The sequence below is a fragment of the Coloeus monedula genome (assembly GCF_965178545.1).
Source record: "Coloeus monedula genome assembly, chromosome: 8".
Classification (NCBI taxonomy): Eukaryota; Metazoa; Chordata; class Aves; order Passeriformes; family Corvidae; genus Coloeus; species Coloeus monedula.
In genome coordinates, this window is record NC_138788.1 from 9,400,009 (window position 1) to 9,419,820 (window position 19,812).

At 42.3% G+C, this 19,812-nt stretch overlaps 1 protein-coding gene across 3 annotated transcripts in view; it reads left to right on the top strand.

The window, feature by feature from the left end:
- Positions 1-8,362: 8,362 nt before the first annotated feature.
- Positions 8,363-19,812, top strand: part of BMPR1A (bone morphogenetic protein receptor type 1A) — a 111,135-nt gene continuing 99,685 nt past the window's right edge. For all 3 annotated transcript variants that reach the window (XR_014226612.1, XR_014226613.1, XM_082286181.1), the window contains exon 1: positions 8,363-8,500. The gene's annotated coding sequence lies outside the window, so the exon portion shown is untranslated. The remainder of the gene's footprint in view (positions 8,501-19,812) is intronic.

Below are 19,812 nucleotides of genomic sequence, written 5' to 3' on the forward strand. Positions count from 1 at the left end.
TTAAAGAAAGATTATTGCTCTGAAGAAAATGGTGATTTCAAAAGTACAGGCTTTGGCATTGTTTCCCCCTCCCACCCCAATTGTGCATCTTGAATTCAGCCAGTTTCTGTTGATTAAGAAAGGAAGGAATGTGTGAATAAGATTACTGAAACCATTATTGAATACACAATGAAATGCTTTGTTCTGCCATGCAAACCAGTGTTATGGATGAGATTCAGACTATATTCAGGCATAAATTCTGTATGCCTATGAAATATGCCCTTGGATAGCTGTTAAAATACAGTTCCTCCTTCTCTTAGGAAGATTACATCAAAAGAAAACAGTAACAAACGTGTATTGTACTAATAAGGACTGTCAGGCTGAGTCACAAGAATTTTCTCTGTAATAAAGATAAGAAGGGATTTTTTTTAACAAAGCTAAACTTTTGAACAAAACATTTTTCCTTTAAAAGTTTCCAGATTTTAACTGTTAGAGAATAATAAATTAGTATGCATAAAGTATCATTAATAAATCTGCCTCTACTACAAAAGTATTTTCTAATCTTACTACTTCAGAAATCAGATTATTTTCATTAATGACAAAGATGTTATGGAAATTCTTCTGCTTCCACTTAGTTTTACTGTGCATAGTGTTACTGAAAAAAGAGTTGAGATTTATTTTTATTAGAAGATATAGATAAAAATACAACCTTGAATTGAATGAAGGTGATGGTTCTTCCAGTGCTTGTGGAATGAATGCTGCCTGCTACACTAAAGCCAGGAAACTTGCTGTTCTTCTAGATTTATTCTCATGGTGTATTAAAGAGGATGTTTTGGATTTTTAGGAAGTTTAATAAATATCTATAGCTATAATTAAAGATCTCATTTCAAAACAAAAGAATGATTTACAGTGTTTAAATTATTTTAAGATCTAATCACATGTAGACTGGAAAATAATGTTGGGATTGAGGTTTAGTTTCATTTAAAGAAATCTTCATGTTGACTAATGCAGGAATTCCTGCATGCATGTATGGGACATGTATGTGGATTAAAACACTCAGAACTGAGATTCTGATTTCCTTTAGGTGGACGTGTTTCATACCTGCACTATTTGAGCCTAAATTGTTGTCATATAGTCCATTTACTATATATAGGTTAAGAATAATCCATGAATCTGAGTGTACCTTGAGACCTGGCTTTTGTTATCTGTTAGGTATTTGTGCTTTATGAAGTAACAACTCCACAATTCTGATGGCATAGGAGATGTAGGAGCAGAAAAAAGGGCACACTTTCAAAAAATGTGGCTTCATATAAAAAACAGGGATTCAGGAATAAAATTTTTATTTGTGCATTATAAACAAAGACCAGGTATTTTTCTTTCACAACCAAATATTCTTCTGCTGTCCCCTGCACATTCCTTCACAGACTTTATTTTTCTTCCTGCACATTTTTCCCTGTACTGACTCCAAGGATATTGTAAATTTCCCTGTGATTAATGCACATTAATTCCTGTTCCTTACACAGGCCTGTAAGCTGTGGGGTAAAAGGTGACAGTGGGCTGTGCTGTTCATGTGACTGTATTCAGCCCACTGCATCCTGCAAATACCAGACTTCCTGAGATTTATTGTGGATACACGATATAGATGACACTAATTGAAAGTTTCTGCTTTATTGCATGTACACTACACAGCATCTACATCTGGCCAAAACGTCCTTGCAAGAAATCTGAAGTGCTAGCCAGGGATTCTGGTTCTAGCTGTGGCCTCAAATAGAGCATACCTGAATCTAAACTGTGTGGTTATAAAATAATGACAGAGCACAGTTTGCCTTTGAGATTGTATTCCCAGTGCTAGCTGCTGCAGCAAAAGGACAACAGGGCTGTTTTGTGGATGGTGATTTAGTACTATGTACTGCAGTTTCTGGAATGGGAGCCCTTCTGAGCTGCCATTCCTCTGTTACTGCATTGTGACACCAGTCTGAATTCAAACTTGCAAAGATTTCAGGTCATTTGGCAAAATTTACTTGTTTTCACGTTGAAGGACTCCCATGTTTTCCACATGTAACTTACTCAGCTTTGTGTTAGACATCCTAGAACAGATTGGAAGCAGTCTGCTGGTGCTAAGACTGTCAGACTTCTAGGACAGGAGACAGTTCCTGAGAGATTAAATTCTCAGGGACAAATACATAACACATTATCCACCTTTTATAGACTTACATGGCTGGTGGTTGTTGGAGACTTCATTGACTCCCTAAGCAGTCTCAGAAGCTGCTCTCTGTTTAAAAGTTCTCTAAAAAGAAACAGTCAGTGTTAGTAAAAAGTGGATATTAAAGTTTGGGGGTAGTGTGTATCCTTAGGGTCCATATTTGCCTATTTAGTACAACTGCAAACAGTTCTTGCCCCTGTTCAATTCTCACCAAAAAAAAAAGAAAAAAAGCATAACAGAGGGCTGTTACTACTCCTCCCTAACTCTGGGTAAGAATCCTCATTCCCATCCAGCTTAGGGAAATTCACTGGCACGGGAAGGTATAAATTACATCTCTCTGTGCCAGCTTCAGAGAACCTGGCCACAAATACTTCAGCTGAGATGAGTTTGTTCATTTCTTTAAAGCACAGTGAGAAAGATTGTGCTTTCTCTGATCTTGTAACTTTAAAAAATATTAATAGAACAATCTTTAAGTAAAAAGACAGTTAAGTAAATGTTTATTTTAGACCTTCATTATTAAGTGCAACTACTTAAAAGTGAACAATTGCTATCAAAGAGGGCATACGCAAAAGTAGTAAAATGAGAGTAAAATACAGGAGGGTGAAAATGCAAAGAAAAAGTAGCTTTTAGCATAACAATTAACCACCCAATCTACCCTTCCTTTATTCCTTGCAGGGTAATTCGTTGTAAGTGAATTAATGGTGAAACATTCAGTAATAGGCCTTGGTAAGGAAATAGGAGCAGTGTATCAGGATATCCTTTTTCCGCCCCAGAGAACCAATACTTTCAATTTTATATACAACGGAAGTAATTAATTGTAACACAAAGAAGCACAGCTGTGTTTCCTGATGGTCACACATGCAATAGCTGCTATTGTTTAGCATTCTGAGTATGTACAATGCAAACTGTTCAACTGCTTGGAACATTTTATATTCTCAGGGATTTAATTTCTATTAGCAGCTTTTGAATCCATAGTGGCTTTTTAATATGCTATTATCTTAGATCCAATCCTGCATCCCTAATCAGGTAATTTTTTGCTGATGCCAGTGAGAGTTTATTAGGTGTAGCTGCCAAATGAGGAGATTTGCAGACACAGGCCAATTTCTCATTGGAAGTAAAGGGAGTTATAGACTATTTTTCGGGATTTGCTTTTACCTGTATGAGTTCACCTTGTTCAAGTTCCAGTTTCAGTTAATATTCAAGTATCTTACAGACTATGAGAGAAAAGCTTCATTGCTATGCCTTTAACTTCATTATATATTTTCAGACATTTTAGCTGACTGCTGGGACTGATACACAAGTATATCCTTTTATTATTCTGTAGACCTATATTATCTTGGTTTCACTAGAATACGAAAAAAGAGGTGAATGAGACTATTTTGCTGCATTTGCTCTTATTTAATAGCAATGTAGTCATGTTTAAAGGTTTGGACTGAGAAAAAATAATAAAGTGATTAAATTATTTCATTCATTTTTTTGTATAGGATTCAGATCTGTTTCATTCTAACCAGCTTGGAAGAACAGAGCATTTTCAGTCTCATAAATGTCCATCTTTGTAAATCTCTACAGCGCCCACTCCTACAGCTGCCAGAAACACATCCACTTGAATCCATGCCTCATGAGGACAAAGCTGTTATACACACCAAGACAGAAATTTTCTGTACTGAAAAGAATTCGCCTTGTGTAACAGCAGGTTTTAAAAACATTTCCGCTTTCAACAGCGCTCCAGTTTCAGGACAAAGCCTGAGCATCAGGCTTAACAGAGGAACTGTTAATACAGTGTGGGTTTGGATCTAAGGATTATTCAAACTTGTAAAAGAAACTAACAGATACCTCTTGTAAAAAAAAGGTGGAGGAACACAAACATTTAGCTTCTCTCTAAGTATTAATTAAACTTCTTTGTCGATCATTTAGCACCACTGACTGATAATTCAGAACATAAATTTTAAAATCAGCACTACACTCTAACGCTAAATACTTAATCTCCTCTGAGCAAATGAAGACTTTTGGGATTTTATGTGCATGCATCTAGGGGAGAACATATTACTAATTCTCCAAACAAACTGATATGAGTGAGGCACCCCAGTGAAGCCTCTGCTGAGCCTACAAATATTTTCCTTTTGCTTTGCTAAGGCTTTTAATGCTCTGGCTTTAAGAAAAACAAAGTAATCTGAAATGTTTCTTTGTATTTAAAAGGAGAGTTATCTCAGGGTTTATTACGATGTGGTGAGAAGACTGCAACAAGGGTTTTGTACATGGGAATCCATAAAAACAAAATCGTACAGCTCAACTAGGCACAGGAAGGAGAAACAGAAAAAGCAGCAGGAAGTTTGGTCCTTGACTGGGAAGGTGTCTCCCAGAGCAAAGTGCTCCCATCACTGCAGCCCTTTGCCACACCAGTGGAGTCAGTTCCTCCTGCACAGCTCAGTGAGGGATCAGCTCCCACCCTGCAGCAGCTGATGGGGACAGGTACAGCCATTCCGCCCCCCTTCCTCCACGGCCACCTGCACAAGGCTGAGGAAGAATCCCCTGCAGAAGCCCAAGTAACCCCAAAACACACCAAGTGCTTGAGCTGTGGGAAACTTTTCCTGTTTCCTTGTGCCCATGCTCTGCACATTGAACTGTCATTCCTTGGATTATTGCCACAGTGCTCTCCAGTGCTGCCCTGGACTCAGTTCCACACCACGCTGGTTGGACTTGAGGTTGAGCAGGGCTTGCCTCTTTACTACCACTGCTCCACTAGCATAAATTTTTAGAAAACATCTTTCTTCACAGATTTGACTCTCCCTTATTGAATTAATTTTGCTTACATTTAAAGAACTTAATAAAATCCATGACTTTTTGTAAGTAACAAACAGCTGAATAAATTTTTAATCAAAAGAATATGCTTTCAAGTAAAATAATTCTGAAAAGGAGACAAAGCCAAATTCATGTCATATTAAGTGAAATAATTGTGTCCCTGGCTGAAGGGCAATATTCTTTTAATATGCAGCATGGAATATTTATTTTGGTAACAGTAACAGAGAAATACTCATCTAATTGCAAACAGTTTTCAAAAATATATTTGGACCACAGATTTAAGACATGAATTCCAGAGACTGAAGGGAAGGATGATCTACAAAGATCAAGTCCTATCACATGGCTGACTTTCTCCCTATATATACCTCTTTGTTCTTTTGATATTCAAGTTTGTAGTTCCCTAGTGATTCCAAGAATTAATAAGAAATTCCTGGAGAGGAAATAACAATGAAAGCAGCTGGAAGACTATCCAATTTTTTTTTTTTTAAATACAGTTCTCTTTATCATGACAGTCAGTTTTGAAGTGCTTCTTCTATATCTCATGTTAGACTTCCATATCTCATCTTGGCCAAATGTCAAATGAATGTATGTTTATTTTCAGATTTTCAGACTTCAGTGTTTTTTGAGTGTTGCTCAATTAACAAAATAAATATTTTGTGTTACCAAAACCTGGTGTGTCTGAGTTCTTGCAGATTCCTAAATTCCTCACCAGGTAAGATTGCTGCTGCTAACTAGCTTGCTGGAACCCTGTGCCCTTCTGAGAGCCCATCACCTAAAGTGTTCATTTTCTGGTTTAAAAAGGTTCCTCTACCTATCCTGGTAGAGATATTGGAAACATAAGGACTGCACTGTTTTGAAAGACCTCACTATTTTCTATGGGATGTTTCATCAGACATCCATCACAATCTAAATACTTTCTAAGGTGGTTGTGATTCATCATTCTGGATTAGGATGCAGTTTGGTCTCCTGCAGCCCAAATATTATTATAATGTAGTTTGCTTTTGCAGACTTTATTTTGTGATTAAGATAAGGAGTTAACAGCACTCAATAATGCAGAGATGGGCATTACATGCCATAGCAATACAAACTCATCCTCAGCAACACTGTTCCTGACCCAACAGGGACTGCCACTTGTGGGTATCTTCAGTGCCCAAGTGCCTTGAAAAGTACTGGCTGAGACAGCAATTTCTGCAATGTGTAAAGTTACCACACCAAGAACTGGATGAAAAGAGATGATCCATTTCACAAAAAGGGTTAACTACATTTCAAGGCTAGCGGCTGTTGCCAAATTCATGCATCCTGGATTGAAATCAGCATCTAACATCTGACAAGCACTGGGCTGTATTAGCACACGTTATTACTGAAGAGATGCTAGCACTAACAGCTTTGGTTCTGGTTGGGAGCACACACATGCATGTTGCATTCTTCTTCCATATTGAGTGTCTATTCTGCTGCTATAATCTGATAGTACATAGAGTGGAAGAACAGCAGACTCATATTTTCCTTTGAAATTATAAACATAAGCATAGGAGTTCTGTATTGCTTGGCATGGAAGCTGTGATTTTGTCTTTCTTGCAGGCTGGCTTTGTTTTGGACACTGACAGATTTTTCTGGATGATGGTGATCGGAAAAAATTTTGTAAAAGTCTAGTAAGACAAGACCTGCATTTTTAAATGCCTATCACCACAGTATCTGGCCACATACAATTATTAGGTGTGCCTTTACCTGCCTGCATTTTAAAGGAGTCTGTGAAGGTGATAGGTTTGAAGTTGTACTTCCTCTTTTGTTTTGCTATGTAGGATAGTACACAAGTTAAGCACTCATCTAACAATCTGTGGGTAAAACATATGTGAGGCAGAATGCAGTGCCCTCACATTCAGAGGTGACAACTCTGGAGTGGAGTACACAACATTTACAAGTCCTATCTGATATTACCATGCAAAAATGGAGCTACACTGTGGAGAGATCAACAAAATAAGCAAGCCCATGTTTCCCGCAATACAGGCACATGTGGCTATTTGGCACCAATAAGCCAGATTGCTTCCCAACTGGTTATTCTTTAGAAACAGTTTATCTGGGCAGGCATCTCCACACCAGCAATTACTGGTGTGTCCTGAAGGCCTAGAGAGTGTTCTGGTGTGCAGCAAAGGGAAACTGAGTAGGTCTGTACGATCCAAGTGATCTTCATTTCCCCCTGTAGTTGGCTTTGCGTGCCAAGTTCTTGATGCAGAGTAACCAAGTGACAGGACAGGTGAAAGGCAAGAGGACATCAGCAGCACAACTGCTGTCACATGGCTGAGTGAAGGATTAAAATCAGCAGCCCAGGTGGGAGCCGTGCAGCCTCCCCGGCACATGACACTGTCACTGGAGCTCCTTCTGCACTGCTGCTGGGAGACCTCACTTGAAGACAGACAGACAAATTATTACTTTTCCAATTTGTCCTAATGATAAGGAGCTTCAAAATACAATGCAAATCATGGCCTTCAGCATCCTTATCAGCAAGCAGAGCAGCTCATTGCAGAAGTTATAATGTATTCCAATCTAACTAACTGGGCATATTTATTTAGATACAGGAAATGGAAAAAGCAAACAAACAATGCTGTCCTTTGCAATGGAACTCTATCCCTCCTGCGGCACTGCAACGTCAGCTTTCCCAGAACTATTTTTCCACGAAGCTGAAAGGCCCATGTGAGTCCCTCATGTTTCCCTACGCTGCTGCCACCACTGCCTGCTCGCCGCCCTCCCCAGCGCACACGCAGCCCCCCACAGCTCCCATCAAAGCTGCTCCGGTAATCCTCCACCCCACCTGCTCTGTGAATCCTGGCAGCGGGTCCGCTTTCCAACCCACCAGCACCTGGACGGAGCTTCCCGGCCCTGCAGCCAAATGCAGCCGCAGCTGCTTTTCTCGGCCCTCTTCAAGGCCAGCAGTGCTTCCATGATACCGGCTTGGCCACTTTTTGCCCTCACACCTTCCTGCCCTTTCCTAGAGGAGCTTCTTCACGGGGAAAGCGCTGCTGGGCGGCGGGGCAGGAGAACGCCCGGGCCCGGGCGCCCAGCGACACGCTGGCCCGGGCTGCGGCCCGCGCTCCCGCCCGCGGAGGGGCTACTGGGGAGGAAAAGCAGGCCCGGCCGGTTCCTCCCGGCCAACTTTTCTTCCCGGGGAGCCCCGCCAGCCCTCCCGCCCATGGCACGTGCTGATGGACGGGCGGGGGTGGCGGGCGCGCTCCCGCCTCCCCGCGGGCCCCCGCCGCGCGCGCGCCCGGCTGCAGTGATTGGAATCCGGCTCGTTCCCGCCCCGCCCCGCAGGGACGCGCCGGGAGCGCCTGCCGGGACACGGAGCCTGCGCCGAGCCCGCGCCGCGCCGTCCCGCCCTCCCCCGCCCGACACGCACCCGCCTTCGCCCCCGTCTCAGCGGAGCCGTCGGGGCCCCGGGAACGGCCCGCGGAGCGCGGTGGGGAGCGGGCCCCCTCCCCCTTCGCCTGCCGTCCCCGCGCGGAGGATGAGGAGCCCCCACCGCCGGTGAGTGCGGGCCGCGCCGCGGAGGCCGCGGGCGGGCGGGGAGAGCCGGGGCGCCCTGGGCAGCGCCGCGCCCGCACCGCTCCCTCTGCGGCTGGGGCCGCGGGGCGCTCCCTCCGCGGCGATGCCCCTTCCGCGCCGTCGGGCGGCCCGGCCTGGGCGGTGCCCGGCGGGGTCTGCGCCCCTCCCGCCCCCGCGCCGGCCCTGGGCAGCGCCGTCGAAGGCGGACTCCGCTGCGGCTGGCGGCGGCCCTCCCGCCCCGGCCTGGCTTCTTGGGGGCCGGGGAGCACCCCCGGCCCGGCCGCCCTGCCCCGCCGCGGCGCTGGGGGCGCTGCCCGCCGCCGGGCCGGGCCGGGTGGGGGCTGCGCGGGGTCCGCGGGTCCCTTCGTGGGCAGGGCTGGCGCGGCCGTGCGCTCCCTCCCGCCCTCCTGCGCTCCCTCCCCGGTGTTGTAATCCCGGGCCCGGTGCCGAGCGGCCCCAGCCGGAGCGAGCGGCAGCGCCCGTCATCGTGGGAAGGGTATGAGGAATAAGGTGCTTCGCCTTCCTTTTGTGCGGGCCTTGAACAAAGCTGGACGCCGGCTTTCCAAAAAGGTTTTGCCGTTCAGCGACGTCTAACAAAAAAAATCTGAAGAAATAATAACCCCAAATAATCTCCCGTACCTTAGCAGTGAAAGGCTGTTCTGTTGAGGACCGATTATGTACGCGGTTTTCATAACTGATTACAAAATCTGTTGAACGGGGTTCAAAAGCATAAATGGCTTTTTACCACCTTTCAATCAACCACCCTCTGATGTTGTTTTGGTAAAATTAAGAGTGAATTCAGCAGCAGGGAATAGTAGTAGGTTGTGGTATTCCCTTTCAGCAGTTGCCTGTTACTTTGTGTCAAGTTGTATGACGATTTTTCCCAGTGTAAATTGATTGCCCTCCAAATTTACATATTTTGTTCTCTGCTTAGAGATAATTATCTTTGAGTTCTTTTATCAAGTTAGCACGCTAGGGATTGTTCAGGCCTGTTACCTGCAGGGATAGAGAAGCTGCTTTTGTAGATGAGGAAGATTCTCCTGAACTGAAAGGCTTGTTTGATTTGTAGTAGAACCTAGTCCTGGAATAAAAAAGTGAATACAAGAGCAGTTTCTAGTCAGATAATTTAACCAGTCTATAGCTAGAAATACTCCATGTTGTGGCATTTGTGGCAGCTTGGATAAAACTTTTGCTGACAATGTGTTTGTCTTTTGGTCTTGTACTTTTGTTCTCTTGTAGCTTTTTCTTAGGTTATGCACCACATTTCGTTTGGGGATGTGTGTGGGGGGCTGTGTATTTTATACGTATTTATATACACCCATACAACCTCGTAGGCTTTGAGATCTGGTTTGAAATTTTATGAAGGGTCTTCTCATGCACCTGCAAGATTCAGCTGCCAGCCCTTAGTATGTCCTGCTGGCTGATCTCTTCCAGGGACAGATAGTATATGTAGATGGATCTGAAGTATTTTCTTCTCTAAATTGTGAAGTAATTTAATTTTGAAAGGGACCTTTGGGTGTTATCTGTTTAAGTAAAAGCAGAAAGCTCTTTGTTCAAGTAAAACCAGAAAGCTCTTGTTAAACTGCAAGCCTGAAATAGCATGTTACTTGGAATTCACTGATCAAACACATGTTTACTGAAACAGTAAGTAGCTAGAGCATAGATGTTCCTAAAGCCAGTGTGTGGGACCCCAAATCCTGTTTTGGACACTGCTCTGCAAGATCCTCACAGTGAAAATTTTGTGGTTTGTTATGCAAATTAAAAATACTGAATATGGTGGAGTGTGTAAATGATACATGAGCTTTTTCTGGATACCAGGTCTGACATACAGAGCTGCTGTAACTTCTTTGGTAAATTGCTGAAAAACACACATGAATGAAAGACACCAATCAGTATGTTTTAGAGAAACTGTTACAAATGTTTGTTTGTCCTTGCTTATTTCAAGCATCAGTTGAAGATTTGTCCTCTCTCTCTGGATACCTGGGAAAGCATTTCTCGGTTCCTCAGTAAAAAGAGGGCATGTTTTCAGTGCCTGGGATTTCTTCACTTACTTACTGTCATCTCTAAATAAATGACAGAAGGAACTCAGTAATTTAAAAGTATATCACATCAGAGTCATATGTGGGTACAGATGGAGTACTTGGAGCCTTCTTTCCTTTGCTAATATTCCCAAAATGCAGGACTTGGGGGCAGGCATGGAGAGTGCCTTGCCTGACAAGAGTTTTCCTTTCACTGCTGCTGGTTTAGTGGTTCCACTTTTTCTTTTTTTTGGACAAGATTTGCAGAAGCTCCTGCAGTTGTCCCACCACAGTCGTGCTGATGATCCCCAGTTGCGGTGGTCTCTCCTGTGCCTTCCAGGATGGTTAGTGCTCTAAAGGGAAAACGGGATTTCTTTCTGCTTTGTTTTCTTGCAATCCCTCAAAAGTTGCTGTTAAATCTGTGGAGGGTTCAATTATCTTTGGTAGCAAGTAGTTACTCTTTAAAATGTTTAAAACTGACAATGAATGTAAAACTTGACCTGCTATGCTGTGTCCTTTAAGAATAATATGGAGACTACACTAGGTTACCCTTGGAACTGGGTAAAAGGTTGAAACAGTCACCTCATTTTTCTTCTTTGTATAGGAAAACATAATTTTAGCAATCTCAGTGCTCTTATTGAGAAGATCTCTGGAATAGCTATTTTGTGAGGGATTCAGTCCAGAAACACCTGCGTACTACACTGAATTTAGTTTGATAGAGCTTTAGTTTGATAAAACAAATAGCTGGCCCACCACTGACCAGGAAATCAGGGGACAAGCTGCCAACTTGCCAGGATGGTCTTTGTTGTGAATTGTCTTCCCAACACTTTGCTGGATATATTTACAGAGCATATTAGCTGTATTTCATGCCCATTTTCCCCCAAAGCAAAACAAAGCAATTATGCTACTAGTCTGCAATATATAGTCAATATATATTTTGAAATTCACTGTAGCAGGTTTGACATATTGAGAAGACCAAGAACTTAATTCATCTTGTGGCAGTGCACAACTCATGCATGGGTTTCTTCTTATGACCCTGTTGTTGCAGCTGTACAAAAATGGTGTGAGAAATATGGTCATTCTGTTTCTGATTTATAATCCAGAGAGGTTTTTCCTTGCCATTATTCTAAATGGTGTCTTGTAGCTGCCATCCCGTTCTGTTTGAATTCTGTGCGTTACGGTTAGGTTTAGTGCTGTTTAATGATGGTCTGGTTGCAAAATTCAAAACAAGTGTTAGGGTAGGAAAATAAACTCTGGTTCATGATTGTAATAATATTCATAGGTTGTATAAGCAGGAGGAAAGGAGAAGCCACAGCAAAGCCTTACTGAAGGTCAGGTGTGTCACCAGCTCTGAGCTTCTGCAGTGACACCTGTAGTTACAGTGAAAGTGATTGCCCTGATGGAGCTGCTGTCCCTGCCACCACCACTGTGTCATCTCTGGCTCTTCACTGGGGAGGGGCAAGTGCTCTGAGTATCATGAAGGTGTGAACTTTAAATGTTTTAGAAGACTTTGATTAGACAAAAATCTGTGTAGTAACAATTCACAGGATGTATATCTGCAGCATGCAGCTGAATGCTCTCATGCTCATTTTTTCCCCAAAATAGGATTCCCCAAAATACAGAGGAAAATGGAGTGCATTTAAATGTAATTCGACTATGTGATGAGTTTCTGTGCATTAAAAGGGAAAAAACCAGTATTATTAACTCAGCTCTGCAGTATTGTAGCTTAATTTGCACCATATATTGTAACAGCAGCAATGCTTTTTACAAAAAATTGATATCACTCAAGGTTTTGCAGTGTGGTTTTAGTCAACTTCATTGGCATAAAATGTGGAAGCAACTAGCAATTCTTCGTGTCTATATTCCCTCTTATTCACCATCTTAAGGAGAAAACTGTCAGTCTTGCCATGCTTTGAAGCATGTATCAGTTGATAAAATACAAGCAGATGTAACAGGGATAAGTTAGAGAAATATCAAAGTGTCAGAAGATACATACCAGGATATAGATCTGGTTTGTGGAAGTGATTTCCTTTTCACTGCTGCAGCTGTTGAAATGATTTAAATTTGCTTTTCTTTTCTTGTTTAAAAAAACCCCAAAAGTCCCACCTAGAACCATTCATAGGCCTTTATACTTCCTCTGTGAGAGCCTGATCCCAAGCTTGACTGGAAATCAGTGGGCAGAGCTCAAATGACTTTGGAGGACTGAAGTCATCACAGATTTCAGTTATGCAGAGAATCAATACTCTGCTCATGAGATTTGTGCAAATGAGTACATTGTGTGCTCAGAGTCAGAATGTCAAGGATATGGAAGTGGTGAATAAGCTCAGATAAAATTTTCTAAATTAATCATTCTTTTTCCTATCCTGTGTTCAGTTGGAAATTCACAGTGCAGTGGGCAGGCAGAGGAACTGTTCCATGTGTTTTTGCAGGGGTATAGAAGGCTTGAAAAGGAAGCATAAACAGAAGGATTGGGATAAATTGTCCAGCAGGAATAATATACTGGATACAGAAAATATGAAAAATTTGTCATCCCCTTGTCCCTTTATAATTGGGAATGAAAGAACTTGGGGAGTAGTATGAGAACAAGAGGGATTTATTGGAAGAAAACAGTGAACTTCAGTGACTGGAAATTTGAGTGAGGAGACCACAAAGCTGGGTAAAACGTGCTCTTCCTTGCTGCATGTCCTTCTTTGGGGAAGAGAAATCCATCTTTAACAGAATGCCTTGGAGAGGATTTTGGAAACCCTCCTGTTTCCCTCTCAGTGTTGTGTGAGGAACAGGCCTTGCACTGGTTTGGACAACTGAGAGTTAATTACAACACAGGACTGGGACAGGGCACAGGAATGAACTGCCAGCTAATGAGGTGCAGCCATTCTTCTCACTCCATGTTTTGGGCACTGAGTCTATCTTCTGTTCAGGTTATTGAAGGGATTTTAGCAGTAATGAAAAATTCAGGAGTGGTACCGAGTGTTAAGTGAAATGTCCCTTATGATAGAAGATATGGGAAGTTTTGCTTTAAAGGTTTTTTTTTAAACTTGGTTTGAATGTCTCCTCTCTTGCAGACAAAGCAAACAATAAATCCCACAGAATAAAAATGTGGGGTTTTTGTTTTAAAGTATAGATGTATTTTTATAATTTTATCTTCCATATTTACTAGTTCACAATAATTGTACTTTTTTTTGTGTGTGTGTGAAACTATCCTATAGAAAATTTCCTGTAGAGTATTCTGATGTGTATGCCATTAGTTAGGATTGGAGATTGTGCCCTTCCCCACCCAGGCAAATTATTATTCTGAGCCTAAAATTAAATGCAAAATTGGATAGGTTTTATGGCCAATCTGTCACGTTTGCTGAGCTGAATCAGGGGTCATACCAGGGATAATTCATGTTTAAAATGTGTAGAGTGGACTGAAGTTTAAGACAGGCAATATTCTATGCCCTAGTCCTTACTTGGCTTAGATGAATGGAAATTTTTCTAAACAATGCTATCTCGATAGGTATTTTTTTACTGTTTTACTACTTTTGCATTAATAAATTTTTACTGAATTGATTTGACAACCACTGATACTGGTTTACACTAATCTTTATAGGTTTAATAAAGCTATTTTAGTACATGGTGAGTTAAATTTTTTTTACGCTTACAACTATGATTAATTATAACTCTAAAAAGAATCAAAACCTGGAGTGTTGTTTTACTCAGAAGTTTGTGGCAGAGGGCTCTGGCAAAGTGTAGAAACATTCCCATATATATATCTGATATTCTTCAGTTTTCTGCTCTTAAAATTTCATGGAAGGAATGCAGTTAGAGGCTCGCCAATTTGGGTTACACCAGGAACTGCAAAATCAAACCCGACCCAGACACGACAGTTTTTATTCAAACCCAAGCCTCTGTTGAACTGTCTGTTTTTGTTCTGCCCCTGGCCCTGTTTCACTCCCCCACCTCTCTTTAAATTCACAAGTTTTTAAATGCAGAGATGTTTCTAATTTAGAAAATTATTTTGGTGTAATGAACTAAAACAGAGAAGAGTGGACTAAGCTGAGGGAGGTCAAAAACCAGATGGAAATAGAAAATCTGAAAACATGGAGTAAAGAAAAAAATCTGCCTTGAAATAATGGAATCTAAATGCTGAAATTATACATCTGCTCAGCAGCTGTGCATTCCTTAGCCAGGGGTTCTGTTGCAGAAATGGCATTACTCAAGTTTTTCTCAAAGCTTCAAATGCTGTTGTATAATATTTACATCTCTCTAATACTGTCAGTAATAGTCATAGGAGCCTGGAGAATAAAGGTGGAGGGAAGAGCTGATGTAAGAATTTTCTCCTTTGTCCAAAGGCATCTGTAGCATGTATAGTTGTTTGCTGCAATGAAATTCTGTGATTTTTTCGCTTAGTTGTTCTTCATAAATATCTTTAATTTCCACTGACTTAATTTCAGAGGAGAAGTTGGTTACAGGAAAAATAACCGACTAAAATGATATGAAAGGGTGCATTAGTGAGAAAAGAATGTTGCAAATGCCTCAACTGTTTTGCTCCCAACAATGGCCAGCAGTATTGCTCCAGAGGAACACATAAGACAGTCTACCAGACAACTGTGGAATTACACCACTCTGTGGAAGCTTCTTCCTACATTCCAATAACCAGGAGCTAGCTGAGACTGTAAGGCACATTAAATCCATTTCAGTATATATCCATAGCACATGAAGCAATTTTAGTTAGAAAAGGTCTCTCTAAGCTACTAAGCAGGTTATAAAAATGTGTAATTTTACATTTTCTTTTGTGTTTTTTTCTTTGTACTTTTTGACAATGTTGGTGTTCATCAGAGTGACCTGCTAGTACTGAGATTTACATATGGTAGAGCTGGTCTTTGAGAAAGCATTGGTTTGAATGCCGATGTAAAGGGTGATTTAGTTAATTTTAAGACCCTAAGATGGTTTTTTACTTTGTACAAAGATGACAAGCCAGGGGACTCTTGCTTCAAAGAATTTTTACCAAAATTTAGAAGTTTGAGGTTATGTAAGAGAAATATCAGAGTTTTCAGCGACTTTGAATCTTGATTCAAACTGTTTCTGCTTTTGGAAGAAGTAATTGTTTACTGGAAGATACTTTTTACTGTGTGTACTTGGAACAACTGAAGGTAAAATAAATCTTGTTCAGGTTACTTTCATTGAGAAGGGAAGCTGTGGGTGTGCTCTAAATAGAGATCCCAGAGTCTCCTGAGCATTTGAAAGAGCAGGAGCGGGGCTTTGGGTTCAAGTAACAGGGAGTGGGCAGAGGAGCAGTGGCATGGTGAGAAAGGCTTTTTGCTGGGTTTGAGCCCTGGAGAGGAGCCCAGAGCTTTCTTCTAACAGGGTTTCTTACCTGGGGTAGGAGTGACAGAACTCTTCATCTCCTTGCTCTGTATATAACCGCAAAGCACCTCTTCGCATATCTACCCATCCATACATTATTACTCCACTGTCACTGTTGATTTTTCTCTCCAGCATCTGTAACTTTGTCATAGTGTGAAATGACGTTTCAGGCTATTCAAGTGTAGCCAGTATGAAGTTTCTAAAACTTAACCTAAGTTGATTATTTTATTTGGATTTCACTGTTTTCCATATATTGTGGAAAAGACTGGGCACAAACAGGAGGAATTGGAGGTCTGTGTGCAGTCACAACTTGTTTTGATCAGAGATGGCGTGGGACAGCTGCTATGGCTGGAGTGTTGCAAGGGCTGGTTATGGGCTCTCCAGGAAGGACAGGCTGAGATGGTGAGGGATGCACGGTGTTGTGGGGGTTTTTGTTGTGAGAGTGCCACAGAGATTCCTGAAGCTCTTCCTTTTGGGTGAATGAGGAGTCAGTTGAGAGCTGTGGGTCAGGCCTAGCAGCAGGTCAGCAGGGGTCATGTTGGTAGGTGCCTGCAGGAGCCTCTCGGTGAATGAGTGGGGAGTGGTGGATATTGTTTATCTTGATTTCCTTAGGGTAGTGGCAGTGTCGCTTGTAACATCCTCATCAACAAAGTGATGGAAGTACAGACTGGACAAATGGACAGTGAGATAGACTGAAAACTGGATGAGCTACCAGGTTCAAAGAGCTGTGATCAGCAGCACAAAGTCCAGCTGGGGACCAGTCACTAGCAGTGGGACCCAGGGGTCGAGCTGGATTTCCAGTACAGTGCGACCAAATGAACATTCATGGTGGATGGGACAGAGCACACCCTCAGAAGTTTGTAGGCAGTACAGAACTGGGAGGAGTGTTTGGTGGGCCAGGTGGTTGTGCAGCCTCTCGCAGGGACCTGGATGGACTGGAGAAGTGAGCAGAGAGGAAGCTCATGAAGCTCCACAAAGAGAAGTGCAGAGCCCTGCACCTGGGGAGGTGCCTCCTGGGCTGTCCAAGGGTGAGTGTTGTGGGCAGGCTCAGGGAGGTGATGATGCCCTTCAGCTCAGCACTGGTGAGATACATCTGGAAGGCCCTGGCCGATTCTGGGCTCCCAGGAAGAACTGGGCAGGTACCCTGTGGCAGAGAGGTGGTAGCAGCTTCACTGGAAGCAAGCGATGAGGGTGTTTTATTTTGTCTGTTTGGAAATAGTGTGGACAGGGGAGTGGATGGTGAGGTGGTGAAATTTGTAGCTGATACAGTTACTGCAAACTGGCTTGAGCAGTATTGAATGCCTGGATGATAAAATACTGGATGAGGTAGAGTAAGTGCAATGTAATTTAATTCAAACAGAGGAAAAACAGTAATAGGCTCTAAATGAGGTATTAACACTTGGAGAGATCTTTGTTTTGAAGCTCCTACTTCAGATTGAACCTACCTGCTTATGGTGTTGAATTTTTTTTTTTCTTTTTTTTTTGTGTTTCTACTTTTGTACTTGTGGCCATGTAAAAGGTTGGATTTGTTTGCTATTTTAACTGAAAACTAAGTACATAAAAAACCCTGGGTTTTCAGTATTTCCAGCTCACTGTGGGACCTTATGAAGAGTGAGAGGAGAGGAGGGCCAGCACTTCCCTTTTTACAATCAGCACAGGCTTAAATGAATTTAAGCCAATTTTGAAGCAGCATTCTATACAGTAAGTTTTTTTAAAATGTGATTATACAGCTGTATATGTTCATTATATATGGACATGCAGGTTATGGCCTTCTGGTAACACAATTTCAACAGTCCCATTAAAATGAGAAGGTAATTATTTTTGTTCTGGTTTGATTTTTCCTTCTTCCAGCAGTACAAATAGGATGCAGTACTAAATGGACTTGGGCCTCTTCAGTTAGGGAACAAGAAACAGTAGAGAGAGAGATGGTGATGGTAATCTATCAAACCTTAAATGAAATTAAGAAACTGATGAATAGTGTTTCACCAGTATTTTTTTTTTTTCTCCACAGTGTAAAAGAATGGCAGGTTTACCAGGATGGTAAAATGGGTCGTTTCTTTCCTTCCCCACAGCAAATATTTCGGTTGAAAAGGCGCTGCCAGAATACATGGCTGGGGCTGAAAGTGCTGTGCAGATTTGCAATCACACGGATTTGTTGATGGATGTGGGCACTGATGGCAATAGCGCAGTCACTTGTGCCTGGTTGTAGGTCAGGAACTCCACGGGTTTCTGGACGAAGCAAGGGAGGACTCTGCTCTCCCTTCGTTCCCAACCGGTCTGATAGCAGGCGGTGTCAGGCAGAATGCTGGGCTAGACATCTGCCACGGAGCAGGCGGCGAATTCGGAGGCCTTTTATCACACCCACACGCAGCCAGGCACGTCAGCTCCTCTGCTGTTGCACTTAGTAGTGTCTGTAACGCCTACAGCTTTTTTTTATGTTGCACTGGCACCCATCTGCCTTCGCTGACACATTTGTTAGGTTTGCTTTAACGAAACTGCCATCCAACGTGAAGTAACATGTTTTTTTGTATCTGCCTTATCTTAAACATTTTTTGTTTAGGTACTTTATTTTGCTTAGTGTGGAAAGATTGATACTATAATTTCCTAAGGACTGGAGCACTGTAGCCAGGTAGACTTCCATTGATGTCTGCTGGATGAATAATTAATTGCCAGATGGAGAGGGCAGTTCTGGGCTGCAGATAAGCAGCCTAAGCAGCCGGGTGCACTCGAAGGGCCAGTTCTACTCCTTGTTCACGCCACCCTGGTGCGTCCTTCCCTCTTCCTTTGCAGCAGCACTGGCTGGCACTGCTCTGATGCTGTAGGAATCTAAACTGGCTGAGAGCCCATTACCCTTTTTTGCCTTCTTCTTTAAAATCTTTTTCAGTAGGCTTCACTTCTTGCCAGTCTAGCTGCAGTTGTGGGGGCAGACCAAGTGTCACCATTGGGGCAGAGAACAAGAGTACCCCTTCCAGGCTCATTTTAGTTGTAGTGTACTGTGCTTGTGGGTAAGGCTGCTGTATGGGAATGTTACCCAGTTTGGAGTGCCCCCCCTTTTGTTTTTTTAATTAGCTTGAGTGTTGGTGTTCCCATGTAACTTCGTAGTGTATACTGACTATATCCCCACACCACAAAGCAAAAATGGGTTGGTGAGAATCTTTACTTTCCCATCCCCACATTCCTCTTTGCTCTTTCGCAGTTGACTCCTTTGTTTTGTAGTTCTGTTAATTTTTTCTCTCTGATGTAGTCTGCGAAGTTTTGGAGTTTGGCAAATTCCTAATACCTGAAACTTCAAAGACAAGCTTCATGTATCAGCAAGCTTGAAGATTAGATACCTAGTCAGATTATGTCACACTGTTTCTGTTTCAAAGGTCTTGAGCTGTGTTAATGTCCGCAGAGGTGAAGGATGTTACCATCAGAAGTGTTCAGTAAAGTTGTTCTGCCTGGTAAGAGGGAGGTCAATATGCACATACTGTCCAGCCAGCAAGACATTGTTTGGTACCAGAGGATGTGGGAGGCAAGGAAGAGAGAACTGTGGTTAGAAGAATATGCATGTGAGTGGGGAAATGGATCTATTGCTAAGGGACAGAGAGAGTGAAATCATACAGGATATATAGTGAGCTGGAGCAATTACACTGAGAAAAGATACAGACCAAAATAGTACAAATCTGTAGAAAACCAGGCCTTGCTGTGTCTATTGCTCGTAATGCAATTTGTTTGATGTATGATGACTTGGGGTTTTTTTTTCCCTGAATGAAGAGAAAAATTTGAGATGAAAGAATGACTTGAGATTTAAGAACTAGAAATACCATAGGTGTGTGTTTGGCATCACTGCCAGAGCAGAAGAGAGCAATTCAGCCAAGTTTTTTCTTCTGTTCTCCTCATTAACCTAGGCTTTATTAGAACAGAGAGAAAGCACAATAAAATCTTTAT